The following is a 19454-nucleotide window of genomic DNA, read 5'->3' on the forward strand; positions in this document are numbered from 1 at the left end:
CAGAATTCCCAAAAAGGTCTGGAGGAACAGATACAAAGTCTCATACTTTTATATCAGACTGATGCTTAGTCTGATATAAAGTTTCAAAGCGTAAACACCATTAACTCAAATACCTGGGGTAGAGGTAGGGAGTTGGGAGGAGGGGAGTGGGCAGGTCTTTGGCAAAGATGGAAAGGGAGGAAATATTCCTATAATTGTACAACATAACAGTATTGTTCCTACTACACATGGCAAATACATAGGCTAGATGATACTTGTATTGTCTCTAGACCCACAATAAATTTTGTCCTTTTTTCCATTAAAGCAGATATCTTGCTTGAAACTGAGTTTCAATAGTTTTAGTTTCCTAGTCCTATAATGTTGAAATGTATCTGAATGAAATTTCCATGCAAAAATACCAGCCTCTTGACTGATTTTCATAGTGTGAGCTGAGAGACAGTGATTTATAATTGCAGTGCATGAAGTACATGGTATAAACAATTCTGTCAGCCCTAGTAACTTTGTGGGAGTCTGAAAAGTTCCTAGGATACTTAGCAGATAGCCCTCTGCTTTAAGAATTATGCAGAAACCAAGACAGGGCCTGATGAGAATGAATTCAAGTTAATAAGCTAGTATTAGGAAAATATTTTTAGAAATGCTTCCAAGAAAAATCAATTAATCAACCTGTAAATATGCTCAGAGCATACAAACTTCATTTCCTGTATTAACGAGAAGACGCTTCTTTTAGCAAAGAAAGCAAAATTGGGCTTTTTGGCTTTGGGGTTTGTTTTTGTTTTTCTGAGATGGAGTTTTGCTGTTGTTTCCCAGGCTGGAGTGTAATGGCATGATATTGGCTCACTGCAACCTCCGCCTCCCAGGTTCAAGCGATTCTCCTGCCTCAGCCTCCTAAATAGCTGGGATTACAGGCATGCACCACCATGCCCAGCTCATTTTGTATTTTTAGTAAAGATGGGGTTTCTCCGTGTTGCTCAGGCTGGTCTCGAACTCCTGACCTCAAGCAATCCACCCGCATTGGCCTTCCAAATTGCTGGGATTACTGGCATGAGTCACTGCCCCTGGCCACGTATTTCTAATTTCTAAAAATGTGGGTGGCATTTTCTACTAACGTTCATGATTAAAAACTTCATAGTGGTTGAGATCATCACTGCTGAAGCCTGAGTAGATTCAAGCAGCTTTTAAAGATGGGGCAGTGAAAGCTCTTAGCTCACTTGTACTATTGTGATGTATTTTCAGTTTGATTCACTTGTGGGTTTCTGGACAGAGGCATCCCAGTTTTGTCACCCACCCTTACTCTGAAAAGAAAAAAGAAAAGAAGAGAAAGCAGTTGTGAATGTTCTAGGCTTGTGGAAAGGATTACTAAATTAGATAGCATAGGCAATGCCTTTACAGACACTCAGTAAATACCCTTCCCTTGGAGAGAAGGTTTGAACTCAGATTCTGAGCTGTAAATTCCTCAAGAGTAAACTGCGCACAATTCTCACTCGGAGCTCTGAGAAAAAGCACCATTTTAAACCATTTTCTCTTTAACATATTTATTTGGAACCACTTTGCTCCTCTATTCTCCTCCTCTGCCTTCCATCTATCTCTATTCCTATAACAATTAAAGTTTTCTGTTTTCTTTTCTGTCTGCCAGCCCTATTCCTATATCCAAGAAATCTGTTTTTCACTCTTGAAAAAAACTGAAGTAGTAACATTTTATTCTATATGTGTTTTTTGTTTTTTTTTTTTTAGGTGGAGTTTCGCTCTTGTTACACAGGCTGGAGTGCAATGGCGTGACCTCGGCTCACCGCAACCTCCACCTCCTGGGTTCAGGCAATTCTGCTGCCTCAGCCTCCTGAGTAGCTGGGATTACAGGCACGCGCCACCATACCCAGCTAATTTTTTGTATTTTTAGTAGAGATGGGGTTTCACCATGTTGACCAGGATGGTCGTGATCTCTTGACCTCGTGATCCACCCGCCTCGCCTCCCAAAGTGCTGGGATTACAGGCGTGAGCCACCGTGCCCAGCCTTATTCTATATGTTTTTTCACATTTTGCATTATGTATGGATAATGAAGAGATCAACATGCACAAATGCATCTTGCTGGATGATTTTACTAATGGTAATATCTGAATCATTATAATATTAGGATTGTAGCACTATTAGTAGCGTTGTCATTCAAAAATAGAAGCATGTTATTAAAATGCACCTGTTCTTTCAAATATATCATTATCTATATATAGGCTGAAACCATATTTCCCATCTCAATGAATCTGAGATAAAATACATTCTTTCTAAAAATTGGCGTTATTCACATTTTACAGTTTAAAAGGTGACTCTGGCAAGAGCCTCTTGGGTTTGCTAACATATGTGAATCATACGTGCTTCGTTAATAGTCTTAGGCAAGTCCTTCAATAAGAAAGAAGAGCCTCCCACTAGGGCAGTGGTTTTAAATGCAGATAAGGAATTATTTTGCTCCCCTCCCAGAGGATATCTGGCAATATCTAGAGATATTTTTAGTTGTCACAGGTGGGCTAGGGTTTCTTTTTTTTTTTTAATTTTTTATTGCATTTTAGGTTTTGGGGTACATGTGCAGAACATGCAAGACAGTTGCATAGGTACACACATGGCAGTGTGTTTTGCTTTCTTTCTCCCCTTCACCCACATTTGGCATTTCTCCCCAGGCTATCCCTCCCCACCTCCGCCTCCCACTGGCCCTCCCCATTTCCCCCCAGTAGACCCCAGTGTTTAGTACTCTTCTCTCTGTGTCCATGCATTCTCATTTTTCATCACCCACCTATGAGTGAGAATATGCGGTGGTTCGTTTTCTGTTCTTGTGTCAGTTTGCTGAGGATGATGTTCTCCAGATTCATCCATGTCCCTACAAATGACACAAACTCATCATTTCTGATTGCTGCATAATATTCCATGGTGTATATGTGCCACATTTTTCCAATCCAGTCTATCATCAATGGGCATTTTGGTTGATTCCAGGTCTTTGCTATTGTAAACAGTGCTGCAATGAACATTCGTGTACATGTGTCCTTATCGTAGAACGACTTATAGCCTTTTGGATATATACCCAGTAATGGGATTGCTGGGTCCAATGGAATTTCTATGTCTAAGGCCTTGAGGAATCGCCACACTGACTTCCACAGTGGTTGAACTAATTTACACTCCCACCAACAGTGTAAAAGTGTTCCTTTTTCTCCACATCCTCTCCAGCATCTGTTGTCTCCAGATTTTTTAATGATCGCCATTCTAACTGGCGTGAGACGGTATCTCAATGTGGTTTTGATTGGCATCTCTCTGATGACCAGTGACGATGAGCACTTTTTCATATGATTGTTGGCCTCATATATGTCTTCTTTCGTAAAGTATCTGTTCATATCCTTTGCCCACTTTTGAATGGGCTTGTTTGTTTTTTTCCTGTAAATCTGTTTGAGTTCTTTGTAAATTCTGGATATCAGCCCTTTGTCAGATGGGTAAACTGCAAAAATTTTTTCCCATTCTGTTGGTTGCCGATTCACTCTATTGACTGTTTCTTTTGCCGTGCAGAAACTGTGGAGTTTCATTAGGTCCCATTTGTCTATTTTGGCTTTTGTTGCCAATGCTTTTGGTGTTTTGTTCATGAAGTCCTTGCCTACTCCTATGTCCTGGATAGTTTTGCCTAGATTTCCTTCTAGGGTTTTTATTGTGCCGGGTCTTATGTTTAAGTCTTTAATCCATCTGGAGTTAATTTTAGTGTAAGGTGTCAGGAAGGGGTCCAGTTTCTGCTTTCTGCACATGGCTAGCCAGTTTTCCCAACACCATTTGTTGAACAGGGAATCCTTTCCCCATTGCTTGTTTTTGACATGTTTATCAAAGATTGTGTGGTTGTAGATATGTTGTGTTGCCTCTGTTGCCTCTGTCCTGTTCCATTGGTCTATATCTCTGTTTTGGTACCAGTACCATGCTGTTTTGATTACTGTAGCCTTGTAGTATAGTTTGAAATCTGGTAGTGTGATGCCCCCCGCTGTGTTCTTCTTGCTTAGAATTGACTTGGCTATGCGGGTTCTCTTTTGGTTCCATATGAAGTTCGTGGTGGTTTTCTCCAGTTCTGTGAAGAAAGTCGATGGTAGCTTGATGGGGATAGCATTGATTATGTAAATTACTTTGGGCAGTATAGCCATTTTCACGATATTAATTCTTCCTAACCATGAACATGGAATGTTTCTTCATCTGTTTGTGTCCTCTCTGACTTCGTTGAGCAGTGGTTTGTAGTTTTCCTTGAAGAGGTCCCTTACGTTCCTTGTGAGTTGTATTCCAAGGTATTTTATTCTTTTTGTAGCAATTGTGAATGGCAGTTCGTTTTTGATTTGGCTTTCTTTAAGTCTGTTATTGGTGTAGAGGAATGCTTGTGATTTTTGCACATTGATTTTATATCCTGAGACTTTGCTGAAGTTGCTTATCAGTTTCAGGAGTTTTTGGGCTGAGGTGATGGGGTCTTCTAGGTATACTATCATGTCATCTGCAAATAGAGACAATTTGGCTTCCTCCTTTCCTATTTTCTTTTTTTTTCCTGATTGCTATGGCTAGAACTTCCAGTACTATATTGAATAGGAGTGGTGAAAGAGGGCATCCTTGTCTAGTGCCGGATTTCAAAGGGAATCTTCCAGTTTTTGCCCATTCAGTAAGATATTGGCTGTTGGTTTGTCATAAATAGCTTTCATTACTTTGAGATATGTTCCATCAATACCGAGTTTATTGAGGGCTTTTAGCATAAAGGGCTGTTGAATTTTGTCAAATGGCTTCTCTGCGTCAACTGAGATAATCATGTGGTTTTTGTTTATGGTTCTGTTTATGTGGTGAATTATGTTTATAGACTTGCGTATGTTGAACCAGCCTTGCATCCCCGGGATGAATCCTACTTGATCATGGTGAATAAGTTTCTTGATTTGCTGTTGCATTCGGCTTGCCAATATTTTATTGAAGATTTTTGCATCTATGTTCATCATGGATATTGGCCTGAAGTTTTCTTTTCTTGTTGGGTCTCTGCCGGGTTTTGGTATCAGGATGATACTGGTCTCATTGAATGATTTGGGAAGGATTCCTTCTTTTTGGATTATTTGGAATAGTTTCAGAAGGAATGGTACCAGCTCCTCTTTGTGTGTCTGGTAGAATTCGGCTGTGAACCCATCTGGACCTGGGCTTTTTTTGTGTGGTAGGCTCTTAATTGCTGCCTCGACTTCTGCCCTTGTTATTGGTCTATTCATAGTTTCAGCTTCCTCCTGGTTTAGGCTTGGGAGGACACAGGAGTCCAGGAATTTATCCATTTCTTCCAGGTTTGCTAGCTTATGTGCGTAGAGTTATTTGTAATATTCTCTGATGATGGTTTGAATTTCTGTGGAATCTGTGGTGATTTCCCCTTTATTGTTTTTTATTGTATCTATTTGGTTGTTCTCTCTTTTCTTTTTAATCAATCTAGCTAGTGGTCTGTCTATTTTGTTGATCTTTTCAAAAAACCAGCTCTTGGATTTATTGATTTTTTGAAGGGTTTTTCGTGTCTCAATCTCCTTCAGTTCAGCTCTGATCTTAGTTATTTCTTGTCTTCTGCTGGGTTTTGAGTTTTTTTGATCTTGCTCCTCTAGCTCTTTCAATTTTGACGATAGGGTGTCAATTTTGGATCTCTCCATTCTCCTCATATGGGCACTTATTGCTATATACTTTCCTCTAGAGACTGCTTTAAATGTGTCCCAGAGATTCTGGCATGTTGTGTCTTCGTTCTCGTTGGTTTCGAAGAACTTCTTTGTTTCTGCCTTCATTTCGTTGTTTATCCAGTCAACATTCAAGAGCCAGTTGTTCAGTTTCCATGAAGCTGTGCGGTTCTGGGTTGGTTTCTGAATTCTGAGTTCTAACTTGATTGCACTATGGTCTGAGAGGCTGTTTGTTATGATTTCAGTTGTTTTGCATTTGCTGAGCAGTGCTTTACTTCCAATTATGTGGTCAATTTTAGAGTAGGTGTGATGTGGTGCTGAGAAGAATGTATATTCTGTGGATTTGGGGTGCAGAGTTCTGTAAATGTCTATCAGGTTTGCTTGCTTCAGGTCTGAGTTCAAGCCCTGGATATCCTTGTTGATTTTCTGTCTGGTTGATCTGTCTAATATTGACAGTGGGGTGTTAAAGTCTCCCACTATAATTGTGTGGGAGTCTAAGTCTCTTTGTAAGTCATTAAGAACTTGCCTTATGTATCTGGGTGCTCCTGCATTGGGTCCATATATGTTTAGGATCGTTAGCTCTTCTTGTTGTATCGATCCTTTTACCATTATGTAATGGCCTTCTTTGTCTCTTTTGATCTTTGTTGCTTTAAAGTCTATTTTATCAGAGATGAGAATTGCAACTCCTGCTTTTTTTTGCTCTCCATTTGCTTGGTAAATCTTCCTCCATCCCTTTATTTTGAGCCTTTGTGTATCCTTGCATGCGAGATGGGTTTCCTGGATACAGCACACTGATGGGTTTTGGATTTTTATCCAATTTGCCAGTCTGTGTCTTTTGATTGGTGCATTTAGTCCATTTACATTTAGGGTTAGTATTGTTATGTGTGAATTTGATACTGCCATTTTGAGGCTAGCTGGCTGTTTTGCCTGTTAGTTGTTGTAGATTCTTCATTATGTTGATGCTCTTTAGCATTCAGTGTGATTTTGGAATGGCTGGTACTGGTTGTTCCTTTCTATGTGTAGTGCCTCTTTCAGGAGCTCTTGTAAAGCAGGCCTGGTGGTGACAAAATCTCTGAGTACTTGCTTGTTCGCAAAGGATTTTATTTTTCCTTCACTTCTGAAGCTCATTTTGGCTGGATATGAAATTCTGGGTTGAAAGTTCTTTTCTTTAAGGATGTTGAATATTGGCCCCCACTCTCTTCTGGCTTGCAGAGTTTCTGCCGAGAGATCTGCTGTGAGTCTGATGGGCTTTCCTTTGTGGGTGACCCGACCTTTCTCTCTGGCTGCCCTTAGTATTTTCTCCTTTATTTCAACCTTGTTGAATCTGACGATTATGTGCCTTGGGGTTGCTCTTCTTGCGGAATATCTTTGTGGTGTTCTCTGTATTTCCTGCAGTTGAGTGTTGGCCTGTCTTGCTAGGTGGGGGAAATTTTCCTGGATAATGTCCTGAAGAGTATTTTCCAACTTGGATTCATTCTCTTCGTCACATTCTGGTACACCTATCAAACGTAGGTTAGGTCTCTTCACATAGTCCCACATTTCTTGGAGACTTTGTTCATTCCTTTTTGCGCTTTTTTCTCTGATCTTGGTTTCTTGTTTTATTTCATTGAGTTGATCTTCGACTTCTGAAATTCTTTCTTCTGCTTGGTCAATTCGGCTATTGAAACTTGTGCATGCTTCGTGAAGTTCTCGTATTGTGTTTTTCATCTCCTTTAATTCATTCATATTCCTCTCTAAGTTATCCATTCTTGTTATCATTTCCTCGAATCTTTTTTCAAGGTTCTTAGTTTCTTTGCATTGATTTGAAACATGTTCTTTTAGCTCACAAAAGTTTCTCACTGTCCACCTTCTGAAGTCTAATTCCGTCATTTCGTCACAGTCATTCTCCATCCAGCTTTGTTCCCTTGCTGGTGAGGAGTTTTGTTCCTTTCTAGGAGGCGAGGTGTTCTGGTTTCGGGTGTTTTCCTCCTTTTTGTGCTGGTTTCTTCCCATCTTTGTGGATTTATCCACCTGTCGTCTGTGTAGTTGCTGACTTTTCGATTGGGTCTCTGGGTGGACCCCCAGATTGTTGATGATGAAGTATTTCTGTTACTTGGTTTTCCTTCTACCAGTCTAGCCCCTTTGCTGTACGACTGCAGAGGTCCACTCCAGGCCCTGCTTGTCTGGGGTACACCTATAGCAGCTGCAGAACAGTAGGGGTGCTACCAGTTTCTTTTTCTGCTATCTTTCTCCCAGAATGATGTCTGCCAAATGTCAGTCTTTTGGATATAGAGGGGTCAGGGAGCTGCTTGAGGAGACAGTCCATACTTTATAGTAGCTCAAGTGCTGAGCTGTGAGCTCTGATGTTCATTCAGGGCTGTTAGGCTGCTATGTTTAGTTCTGCTGCAACAGAACTCAAAAAACGCCCTTTTTTTCTCAGCTGCTCTTTCTGAAAGGGGTTGGTGCTTTATCTTTGAGTGTCTGCCGGCTTGTCCTGCCCAGCTAGTAGGCAGTCTTGTCCTGCCAGGGCTCCGCCCTGCTGGTGTGAGGTTTACCCTGTTTCTGCGGTCTCCACCCTGCAGCCGCGGGCTCTGCCCTGCGGCGGAGTCTCTCTGTTGTACCGGGTTGCCTCGGCAACGGCAGGCTGCGTCAGCAATGGGCGTGTACCTCAGTAGGGGCTGATTGCCTCGGTAATGGCGGACGCCCCTCCAGCATGGAGCTGCCCCTTAAGGTAACCTCCTAACAGCGAGCGTTTGGAATCCTGTTTTGTTTGTCGCACTGCGCTACCCCTAACGCTTTGTCCTGGGCTGGCTCACTGTTCAAGTCCCGTTCAGTCTCAAGTTCAGTCCTCTCAGGTCTCAGGTTGCCAGTTCAACAGGGCACCCGGAACAGTGTGTTTTTGTGCGGACCTCTGTGGAGCGCCTCTGTGCTCCAGCGCGGGCCGCAGCCGCACCGGCTGCTGGCTACACCAGTCAAGATCTCTGGCTGGCGTCCCGCGTTTGTTTTATATCTGGGAATTTCCCCGTTCTGTGGGCAACAAAGGTCCGTTTGGAAATGCGTCCCTGACTCACCTACTCCGCGCATCCAGCAAGAGCCTCAATCTTGGGTTGTTCTCACAGCGCCATCTTGAGTCGTCCCCCTGGGCTAGGGTTTCTACTAGCATCTAGTAGGTAGAGGACAGGGTTGCTGCAAAACACCCTATAGGGCACAGGACACTCCCCACAACAATTATCCTGTGCAAATTTCAAGAGTGTTAAGGTTGAGAAACCCTACTCTAAGAAACCTTAGCTTGGAGGGATTCATGAAATTTTTTGGCAATGCAGAGTCATAATACTGCTGAGGGAACACATAACAAAAAGAAAAAATATATAGCTAGATGCTAAGATTCTACACACTGAGTTCCGCTCACTGGGAAGAACCTTGCAAAATCAGCACATGGAAAGTTGCAACCACAGGGCATTTGCACATGGTGATACACCAGCACGTCAGGGTTTAAGCAAACCCCAGGTGTCTACAGGGGAATGCAGAAGTCGTATTCTCAGAACTTTACAATTGCCTGTTGAGGGACCTACCCTGCTCTCTAAGATTATTCTGGAAGCAATTCATTAGCCTTCTGAGATAAACTTATAGACAGAATCTCAGGACACCACCATTGATAAAATGGTGTTAGAATAAACACCCAGTAACGGAAACTTTACAGTTCAATGAAAAATATAGAAGCTTTTCTCCTACAAATATAGACATCTAACCTGTACTTCATTTCTTCTACCTAAGGCCATAAAAGAACAGCTTTCATTTATACAGAAACTGACTGAAGAACTGTCAGGTATTGTTCTGTGATGCACTTCAGGTATCTGGCTGCTGCCCAGCTATTTAACAGACTGTAGCATTCAGTGCAGCAGCGTGACAAGCAAGCCTGGGTATGTTTTTATTTGTGTTCATGTTATTTGAATAAGATTCAACAACTGTCACTGTCATTAATTAATGTGAAGCTCATTAGTGCTATCATTATTATTAGAGACGTTCCCTTTCCAATGCATTCAGACAATGTGCTGTCTCATTGCAGCTGCTCATTTCCAAGTCATCATAGCAGATGACGTAGAGATAAAGAAGCTGCAGTACCAGACTCCTGGATGAGCCAATCTATCTTCAAAATGTTTCTGACAAATGTGTAGCTCCTAAGATTTCTCATCACCTTTTTCAGTGACCACTGGGGATTCGCAGAGAAGTAGTCTTAGCCCAGAGTGGAAAGCACAGACAAGTCGCTTAGTCTACAGAAACAGTGCTAGCATCATGATATTTAATTAACAACATGGGAGAGAGGGTGTTCAAACTTCAAGTTACATTTTAAGAACCTTAACCTTAACTGGGTGGTGTAATGATTTTATAGTTAAAATAAGATGCAAGATGCCACTCCTTTTTTTTTTTTTGTCTCAAAGCAAAATGAGAAATAGGTCGTACTACTTAACAATTACATCAAGATAATAAACAACTTGTCTATTAGTTTGGGCATTAAGAATTTGTCCAATCTAAATATCTTAGTCTTGCCCAGGTCAATTCTTAAAACTATAACCTCTTATTCACTTTAAAGCTGCCCCTGTCTTCTAGCTCAGGCCTCCCCCAGCTTGGAAACTTATAAAGTCTGGGGCATGTTCAGTTACGTCACTCTTGTCTAACCCTAAGCCCAGTTCCAAACCTTACCCCATCTCCTTCTCCATTCAATAAAAGTCTAGTTTCTATCTCTCCAAAAAACTGACTTGCAAGAAGCACAGAAGCTGAGGTAGCAGACATTTGTGACCAGCTGAAAGAGAAGCATTTACCAAATTCAGGGAACTGCAGTCATAAATTTCAGTAGTGGATCCTCTGGAAACCCACAGAATCTCCCCAAAAACTAGGTGCCCTTTTGGCCATCTGCCCAGGTGTAGGTGGCACAGAGGGCAGATGGCAGCAGTACCAAGTGGATAAGATTCTGCTGTATCCCTATTAATTTCCTCCTCATCCTCTCCAAAACCAGATGGGTCAAAAACCACAATCAGGAAAGATTGAAGAAACAACCCTGATCTTTCTCTGGACTCTAGGATTCCATGACGGGATCAGGCCCAAGATGGGAGAAAGAAGATTTACCTAGATACACATTTGAAGTCTTCATTAATATTCTGCAATAGACCAGAGCTGTGTGATTACTGGGTCAGACTAAAGTTTTAATCCCCAAACAAGAGACCGTTTGTTTATCATTGGAGAAATAAAACCTGCCCAAGGGTTCATCCAGGGGCAGAAAAAGAACTAATCCACAGAGACTACTAGAAAAGACTGAAGACACACTTCGAAGACACACTTCGAAGGGAAAGTTACATTGCCTTGTTTTATGCTTGTGCTCTGCAGAGTCCATCTTATTCAATCAACCCATTACATCTTTATTTCATTTTTTGGTGGGGTGCCCACCAACCCAAAATGAAAGCACATTCCCTATTCATTTGCACTCAACCATCAATACCTCCCCAAACACCTTTTCACAGAAAAGTCCTTTATCTGCCTTTCTGATAACATGGGCACATTTAAAGCTGAGAACTTCATAGACCAAGTGGATGAACAGCATGCGTGTACAGAATTGTAATGTTCACGGTTTGCCTACACATTTGTTCTGGTTTAACCATAGTTATCATAGAAATTAGACTAAATATAAACTTTAAAAATCACCCACTCAAATTTGATCATGTTACAATGTGGAAACTGAAGCTCTGCTAAAGAACGATACTTCCCAGAGCATGCATAATATTAATAGGATGCTTATGACTAGGACCCAGTCTTCTCTTTTAGTGATATTGCTTCTGCCATTCTCTAGCCCTTTACTTTCACCCATTAATTTTATTTTTTTGCTAGGAATATTAAACCTAGACTATACTGGGAACCTGAAGAAAAATTTACATAATAGAACAATAGAATATTTGATATTTAAATTTAGATGCCTTGCTGTAGAAGCAAATATGTGTGTGTGTGTGTGTGTGTATGTGTGTGTGTGTGTGTGTATATATATATGTACCTGTGAGCCTCCTTTACCAAGGTTTTGACAACTGATATTTTCAGCAGATCATAGTGGAGATGTGTTAGAAACACATTACCAAGGGAAAACTCCCCACACAAAACTCACAGGGCATTTGTGCAAAACATATTGTCATTAGAGGAGCAGTGTGTTAGGCTGCCATTTTAAACATGGTACACAATGTGCACACATGATCATTTCTGCACTGGGCACACTATAGATCTTGCCAACTTAGATTTACTTAGTGCCAAGTTAATAGGTATTGCCAATTTCACTCGCACCCTGAAAAATCATAGGACTTTTTTTTATGATGAAAGAAAGGAACTGGAAGCAGAATTGTAAGCACCTGCATCCCATTCTCGGACTGCCTCTTGCCGTGAGAACCGCTTTGGTTGGCATACGATGCCTGTGGGTGCTTCAAAGACCATGGGCTCTATGGACATTATAATATCCATCCTACCTGCTGTTTCTGGAAAAATTAAAAACACAACCTGCTTAGAGATGAAATAATTTCCTTCAAATAATTGAACATCTGGGGATATTAGTGGGGCATTTGGTATCTTTAACATCTCCAAACAGAATGCCTTCTCTCAGTTTATTACGGAAATGATATGCACAGCAATTTATAAAGTGATAACAGAGCAGCTATTATGCTTGAAGACAGAACCCTTGACTGGATAAACAAGTAGACCTGAGTTAAGTGCCATGTCAGTCTTCCTACTCTTTAATACTGTAAGCTATTGATCTCCTGGACATCTTTAAATTTTCATGTATTTGGAACAGTGCCATTTGGTTCAGGTAGCCTTGTTAAAAAGGGATTTGCAGGTCTTTGCTGTGTTATAGCCCTGCCAAGTTAGAATATCTCAAGACAAGGTCAATGTCTAGGACTCTCTTGTATTAAATCAGCAAGTAAGCTTATATGCATTGCAGATTCCTTGCCCAGGAGATCTCTTGTCTAAAGCAATCTGCTGAAAGGTGATAGGGTTGAAGCATGGGCTAGACAACATGCATATGGCAGAGAGTTTGTAATATTCTAAGTGGCATCCACTGTGTCCCCTTGGGTCAAGATAGGAACAGTATTGGTAAATCAATAGTTTAATACCTCTGAGACAAGACTATTTATCAAAACTCTTTCTTTTATTAAACAGAATTCTGCTAAACAAAATCCTTTGCTGACTTGGTTGGCAGGAGCCATCTTGCATCATATGGCGTATCCTACCCACACTGAAACAGTAATCACCAGCTACAGTCTTCTTGTATTTCTGCTCCGACAGAAGGTTTGCTAAACAGACCAAGTGTTTCCCTTATGCTTAGGCACATGGCTATTAAGTAAATTCTGACAAATTGAATTGTAATTATAGAAGATTTGGAGAGTAGTGGCATTACTCAAATATTAAGTCATAATTGAAATGACTAAATCACATACAACATTCAAAAAATTTGCTGAAATCTATAATGGCTCATCTGAAATATAAAAGTGCCTTTATATAACAGTTGATAAGATATATGGAGAGAGGGAGATTTTTAAACAGTCATTACACTGGAAACCTGCCTGGTTTTATCTAAAAATTAAAAACAAAGAGATGAGGCAATCTACATGTCCTATTCTATAAACCTTCTGCAAAAAGAGTGAAATGTATTTTAAAACATTAGTATTAAAACATTAAAAACCTTCCTTGAACTTTCAAAGTCTCTAAAAAATGAAAGTGAGCTTTAGGGAGATAACAAAGAAAATCCTCCTTTGTGCATTATAAACCAAAACAGCAAGTGTCAGCAGTAGACTAACTCAGTAGAATGATTTCTTCACAACTCACAGCATCTCCCAGCCTCTATGTATGGCTAGGACATACAATAACTGCCGAGGAATGAGATTTTTGAACCCTCTCCAAGGTATTCTGCAGAGAGCAAGGTAAAATAGTCATCACTATAATTCCACTTATGGGAAAAAAAAATTTTTTTTTTTGAGACGGAGTTTTGCTGTTGTTACCCAGGCTCGAGTGCAATGGCACGATCTCAGCTCACTGCAACCTCCGCCACCTGGGTTCACCCAATTCTCCTGCCTCAGCCTCCCGAGTAGCTGGGACTACAGGCATGTACCATCATGCCCAGCTAATTTTTGCATTTTTAGTAGAGACAGGGTTTCACATTGTTGACCAGGATGGTCTCGATCTCTTGACCTCGTGATCCACCCGCTTTGGCCTCCCAAAGTGCTGGGATTATAGGCATGAGCCACCGCGCCCGGCCGACTTATGAGAAAATTATACTTGATGCTTCCCACCTCAACCTTACAACTTCCACCAATGAGTATTTTTCAACAAGTATAAAGGATATACAATTAATAGGACACTGAGAAGTTGAAAATGTACATGTTTCTTCAAGGAATACTTAATCTGTTCTTTTGCCTAGATGAGAATGCAGGTTTACTGATTGTATATTTAGTTTGAAAATCAGAAGGGCATAGTTTCATAAGTATTCCTTTAAGTGGAAGGCATAGATGATTAGCATAAGTTCCCCCAGAATTGAGGAATTGAAAATATAAGATCAAACATAAAAGGGTAGTAGCCTAGCGTGGATTCAACTTCTTTCTCAATTCTGATGGGATCTTACCTATTTAGAGAATGCCAGCAGCTATGGCAGGTGGAGACAAAACATCTTTTGTCTAAAGGAGCACTGCATCTGATCCTATATGGTATAGCCTCCTCACTTATGGGAAGTTCTGTATCTTTGACTAAATAAGCCAGACATCCTTAAAATTTTATACTAGATGTGAATTTGCGGTAGTGACTGTGTCTCTTCTAACCAATTCATAAACTACCTGTCTTGCTACAATGGGTTAAACTAAAAAGCACTTGAAGGAAAAAATACGTCCAAAGATCTCATGTGTTCTTAGAAGACAAGACGGGTATGACAGAGGAGATTCTGCCTTGGTAATTGTGAGATTGACTAAATGGTGTCATTCTCAGAATATGTTCTAGTAATCGCTGGAGATATTTGCTGCCTCCAAAAACCATTGCCTCAGCCACTGGTATGGGACCTTTCACAGAGCAGTTCATGGGACTTGGCTTGATATATTGTGTCCTTGGAAGAACTCTGTGCATGACAATAGAGTCTACTTGAATTTCTCAGGCAACTGTGATTGGCGTTATGACCTTCAACTGCATGTATCCTGGGGCAGACCTAAACTCACATTTCAGGAACCACCCAGATAAGAGATCCATTGGAAAGAAATAATTTGAAATTTTCAGACTTTAATTCTCTGAAATGTGTGTTAGAACATAGCTCTAAGATCAAAGGAAGAGTGCTACTATTCATCCAGATCTCCACTCTTAACATCAGATGCTCTAGCAGCTAATGTCTGTCCATGCCAAGTTCTGCCTGGTCTCTTTTAGATCCTTCTGCATTCTGAGTTCAAATTGCAGCATTCCCACAGAGTCACCGAGCATCAATGGCCAAGCAAACCCTAGCACACTGTGAACAGATTCCAAGTCTTTTTAACATTATTAAATGGCCAATTTTCTTCGTTTTCTGGTCCCGGATACTAAAGCAGGCAGAGGAATTTATGGTTCTTCTCCAGTTGTGTGATCAAAATAGTATTATGCATCTTTCCATTCACAGGTCTGTTCATGAACATTTTCTTTTTGGTTCTCCTCAAAAATGTCATGAGGCAGATTTTGTTTTCCCTGCATTATGAATAGGACACTGAAACACAGACTCAGGCCCAGAAAATTTGACAACAACCTTGGAGCTCTTTCACATTTTCTAGAACCACTTCTCATGCTTCAGGCATCTTCAGTTTATTTACAAATAACAGTATGCCATGGCTTATACTCAGTAAGGACATGATTAAAAACTGAATTTTCTGTAGTGAAACTATGATTGCTCTCAACTAGCTATCTTTGCTCCACCATTAGTCAGTATGCGCTCAAGCACTACAAGGAAATTCATTTTATCAGTACCATAAGCAAAATATAATTACAAAGGTAAAAAAAAATCATTGGGAAAAAATGATCCATACAATGTGTGAGAGTTCATCCAACCTTCATACTTGTAGCAGCTATGGAATCCTTCCATGAGAATACAGACCTATTTTCAATATATCTCCCTCTAGTATTTGTGAGCAAAATAATTTATTGATTGATCATTCGTTGAGCAATTCCTGTTTGTCAAGGATGGTCCTAAGTGCCAAGGTATAATAGTGAGTATAAATAGTTTCTGCAATCAAGTACCCACAGCCCAATAACCTGGCAACTGGACTACAGCAACGTGGTACATATACACTAGGGACAGCCCCAGAGACTACAATCTCAGAAAGAAGGATCCGGTGCAAGTCCCTGAGGGTCAATGAAGAAATGCCTCAGTAAGTGAGGACTGAGCTGGGACAGAGGGACAAGTAGTCACTGATGTGGTGTGGGGATGGGAGAGTGGGAAGCTGAACTTTTTTCAACTTGGGTAATACTGTGTGGCCTGCATATTTTTGTTTTGGCTGTAAACCAGCTTTTACCAGCCTAGCTTTTTTTTCTCTCATTTTACAAACAAGAAAAGGCATGTTTAGAAAATTTGAGAGTCTCATCCAAGGTCACATAGCTAGTGAGAGATCGAAGAACTAATACCAGTCTGTATGAACACTGTAGTTTTAGAGAAGAAAGAGCACAGGACTGGAAGTCAGGCAACTGGAAATCTATTCTGTCACCAAATCCCTGTGCAACCTTCAACAGGTCACTGAAAAGCTATGCTCTGCTTCCCTTATCTCTGAAATGAGGAGATTTAATCCAGATGACCTCCAAAGTTTCTCAGTTTCAGTCTGAAACATTTAACTCTCTCCTGATTAGACCAATAGAGTTTCAAGAAAATTCTGAAAAATAAAAAGGAACTAATAACAATTATCCATAATTATTATATACATATATGTGCGTATGGTTGTGTGTGTGTAAAACAAGTCACTCCTTTCATATGTGTATATAGAAGGGGAAACATACAACAATACTTTCTAAAGTTGAATATAATTTTTTAAATGATGAATGTACTTTTTTGGACTAATGATTCTTTTAGGTCAGCAGAGATAATTATGCAATGACTACAATGTGATAGAGTTTCATTACTGTGATTTGTTTGAATGTGGTTAATGAAGAATCAGACCTATGCAGGGGATTTTTGTGGCTTTGTATCATAACATTTTTTAAGTTTTTCTATGTTTCTATTTTCTGGTTATTATGTAGCCTGTGGCAAAGCCAACACTCTAAGTGTAATGAATAAGGCACTCAAGTTTCCTTGAAGTAAACTCATTGACTCAGGGAAAGATGTGGTTTAAACACATAAAAATCAAAGAAGGCAGAAAATGGTTGCTCCAACATGTTTGTGAAATGCTGTATTCTTAAGGTTCCACTAGAGATAATTTTTTAAGGCTAAAATCTTGTTAACAAACTATTTTTTAATCATAAAAAGCATTTCTAACAGAGTTTTTAATTTGGCTTTTCCCTAACACTGTCTGCTTTAGAGAAGTTCCTCTTGGATATCTCTTGGGGTTAAGAAAGATAAAGTGATCTATATATTGCTATAGCAATTTATCCTGTGGATATATTTTTATGTATAGTATTAATATTATATCATACCAGCCTATGAGTTAGACAATTTATTAATTTCATACCACCCTATGAGTTAGGCAATTTATTAGCTTACTAGTTTGGCAATTATTAGATTTTATTTGATAAAATCAAATTCTATGTTATTGTTTATAAAAATTCAAATCCTAGGGCTGCTGTAACAAACTACCACAAATAGGGTGGCTTAAAACAAATTTACATTCGCACAGTTCCGGAAGCCAGAAGTCCAAAATGAAGGTGTGAGCAGGGCCATGCTACCCCCCAAGACTCTGGGTACCATCCTTCTCTTCCTTCCCAGTACTCAGGTAGCATCCATCCCACCAGCGCTTCCCAGCTGCACTGGTGGCATCGGTGCTCCTCATCCCTTGGCGTGCAGCTGCATCCCTACAGTCTCTCCTCTGCTGCCTTATGGAGTTCTCTCTGTATGTTTTCTGTGGCCAAATTTCCCTCTTTTTATAAGGAAAGCAGTCAAGTTAGATTAGGGTCCACTCTAATGACCTCATCTTAACTTGATTACATCTGCAAAGACCTTATTTCCAAATAAAGTCACATTCATAGTTCCTGGGGTTGGGGTTTTGACCTGGGGTTGTATTTTGGGGGGATACAATTCAACCTGTAGTAAGTGGCCTTGGTATGGTTATTATTTCCATATTAAAAATAAGTGAATTAAGACATGAAGTATCTAAGTGGCTTCTTCAAGGTCATACAGAAAGTTATTGGCAGAATAGAGACAAAAGATGCTGTCTCCTAACTCTTAAATCAGGCTTATTCCATCAAAGGGGCATAGAAGGTTCCTAAGCCAGTTAATGATTTGCCCAGAATCAGAACTCGCATCATTTAATTATCTAGACAGCTGACTTACATCAAGTCCAAACTGCTTGAACATGGGTGCCTGCGATGTTATCATTTATAAAAATCAAATCCAACTGGCTTTGGGTAAATGTACCTTATTAGGTAACTTTGATAGAGAAAACATATTCCATTTCTAAAACATGGTTTATGGTGTCTATTTTCAGCTAGCTCGGGTACATTAATAATAGGCCTTTCTTTAACTGATTCCATTCATAACCCCAAACATTCTTTGGACACTATGAATGGTGGTGAAATAAACCTGGATTAGTCTGTGGTACATGGGACAAGCCGGAACCTTTCTCTTCAGTACATATGCCAAGAAATACTTCATTTTGGGTCATTAGAAAAGAGGGACAAAATTAAAAAACAGATTATTTAACTGCCAGTATAGGTGCGCCAAAGAAACTGAGCCCTTTCTCTTCTCTCAAATATCTGCTCTATTTATCAACTGCATCTCCTAGCTAAACAGTGATCTTCTTTACATAAGCAAGCTTCTCCACTGTGGGATTTCATTTACAGTCATACACCATTTAACAGTAGGAATACATTCTCAGAAATGTGTCATTACATGATTTCATTGTTGTGGGAACATCACAGCGTGTACTTACACAAACCTAGATAGCACAGCCATCTGTGCTACATACCTAGGCTACATGGTATAGCCTATGGCTCCTAGGCTACAAATCTGCACATCGCAGTACTATATGAATACTCTAGGCAACTAGAATACAGTGGCAAATATTTGTGTATCTAAACATAGAAAAGGAAAAGTAAAAATATAGCATCATACTCTTGGGACCACCACCATGCCCATGCATGCAGTTGGCTGAAACCTCATTATGCAGCCCACAACTGCACTTACTACTGTGTCAGTCCACTTGTGAAAAGTCTCTGTGGGCCAGGGTATACGGCATGAATTAAACTATCCCATGACCTCTCCTCTCTAAATTGTGTTATTTTAAAAGTAGGAATCTATCAGAGATTCCTCTGGAATCTCTGTATATGACCAACTGCCTGTTGGTTGAAAGAATAATTTCCAATTGTGTGTGCCTTTTTTTTTCTTAAGACAGAATCTCCTTCTGTCACCCAGGCTGGAGTGGAGTGGCAAAGCTCACACTGCAGCCTCTGACTTCCAAGTAGCTGGGATTATAGGTGCCTGCCACCATGCCCAGCTAACTTTTGTATTTTTAGTTTTACCATGTTGACCAGGCTGGTTTTGAACTTGTGGCCTCAAGTAATCCGACCACCTTGGCCTCCCACAGCACCCAGCCAATATGAAAAGTTCCACCAAGATGTGAACTCAGATC

The 19454-nt window shown here is 40.2% G+C and overlaps 1 protein-coding gene across 14 annotated transcripts in view; it reads right to left on the reverse strand.

Moving 5' to 3' along the window:
• Positions 1 to 19454, reverse strand: part of LOC144582018 (uncharacterized) — an 821808-nt gene that overhangs the window by 437591 nt on the left and 364763 nt on the right. The gene's annotated exons all lie outside the window — the stretch shown is intronic.

Source organism: Callithrix jacchus, chromosome 4 (genome assembly GCF_049354715.1).
Source record: "Callithrix jacchus isolate 240 chromosome 4, calJac240_pri, whole genome shotgun sequence".
Taxonomy (NCBI): Eukaryota; Metazoa; Chordata; class Mammalia; order Primates; family Cebidae; genus Callithrix; species Callithrix jacchus.